The sequence below is a fragment of the Dermacentor variabilis genome, chromosome 11, assembly GCF_050947875.1.
Source record: "Dermacentor variabilis isolate Ectoservices chromosome 11, ASM5094787v1, whole genome shotgun sequence".
Taxonomy (NCBI): domain Eukaryota; kingdom Metazoa; phylum Arthropoda; class Arachnida; order Ixodida; family Ixodidae; genus Dermacentor; species Dermacentor variabilis.
In genome coordinates this window covers 66,857,791-66,859,583 of record NC_134578.1, presented here as the reverse complement: position 1 = coordinate 66,859,583, position 1,793 = coordinate 66,857,791, and positions in this window count along the sequence as shown.

Sequence of the window (1,793 nt, the reverse complement as noted above, 5' to 3'; positions counted from 1 at the left end):
CTTGGTTTCGATGCTGGCCACATCAGAAGCACACCATGGAGCTGCGCAAGGTGCATCTTGTGCGATATTACATAATGTCAACTGAGAGTACTGCGGGTTCTGACTCGGCAACGCTGGTAGCCACGATTGAGATACGACATCCCGACACCTTTTATGGAACTGACAGTGTGCATGCTGAATACTGGGTGACTGACGAACGCGTGCAAGGGAAAAGAAGTAAATCATCTTGTGAATGTCCCATATTACGTCAAACAATGGCCCATGTTTCGTTTGATACACACCGGTTGAGCATCTGCAATAAAACTGTGGGATCTCTTCGGGAAACCATTCAGATGCCAGTGAGCTCCCAAGAAGGAACTTTTGTGCAAGGCACTAAATTCAAGCGAACCACACATTAGGTACCTTTAAGATGCCTTTACGCTTTGTCCGCGGCATCATGCTAAAGTGGCCGAAGCTGTGAATCTCACCCACATGTTTAAAGGCATCCGTGATGAAATCTTCAATTTACTCGTGCGCAAGGACTACTCGATTGTTCCCAATATTATTAAAGCGTGCCTGTGCTTTCAGGAAGCGAAGGGACGTCCTATAAGACACCTACATTGTTTGCTTCCGCAAAACCGCCGCTAGCTCAACTTGTGAGAAACTCAGGGCGCTTTGCGTGGTCTCAACTAGAGGCCTCTTCACCATCTGTTCCACAACTCTGCTCTTGGGACGGGTTTCATCCGAATGTATCACTCCCCCAAGTCGTTGTACGGGAATATTCTCGAACACGTGCGTTTATCCAATATGCATGGAAAGGCTACCTACGATGAGGACTATATATCGCCAGCCCGTCCGCAATGACTTATCCCTGATACGGCGATACAAACCACTGGCGCATGATTTAGGCTGGGCCAATATGTTTGACCCGCAATCGCGTACTTTTTCGCCATTATCACCATCGTTCTCTCTAATCACTTCGTCCTACATACATTGCCGCCAAACATAAAGCTAGTCATTACCGTTTAAAACCCACAATGACTTATCACAGTCTGATACTTGTATCCCAGCTGTCTGTGAGCCCCTATTGGTCACTGTCCCTGCACAAACGGCGCTCTCGTTCGCTAAAGACGTTTCGGTCATCTTTGCAAAACTGACAGGGAGCATCCAGAGGCCATCCTCAGTCAGCTTAGTGACCCGAAATTTCTGTGCTGACCTTATCTATTAGTAAAAGTAGTTTAGATGCGCAACATGACACCTTGATTGTTTCGGGCCTTTACTACACTGAATTATAATTACTGTTCATGAACGCTCGACTTCGTCGTCATCGCCGCAAACTCCTCACCACCACCACTTTAGCTGTCGTTCGCGTTGTCGATGTTGGTACATCTTGTGTCCTTGCCATTTGTACTGCATGGGAGATTTTGCTGGTCACGACATTTTAGATCTATTCGCTGGTCTTCACGATTGTCCCGGAAATGTCATATCCTGCTATTAAGTCATCAATGCTCATTGTGCCTTCATCGGTAACTTTTCTGTCCTTCTACAATTAGAATTTCCTCTTCGGTCGACTTCATTGTTAACTTGCCACCTGGCATTTATGTCGCCGAGTTTGTTCGCCTGTCACCAAATCACATGGACTATGTCACGCTTGCATCAGATTTCCCTGTATGTGATCCTGGTTATTCATCTATCGTTCACTGGGCTCTCTTCTAACGCGGCGTGTAGCTCTTTTTAACTCTGTTTGTGTTTCTGTTTAGGCGTCCCCCAACAATTGCTACACAATGGTGTCATGCAGGATTGTGATAATGCCA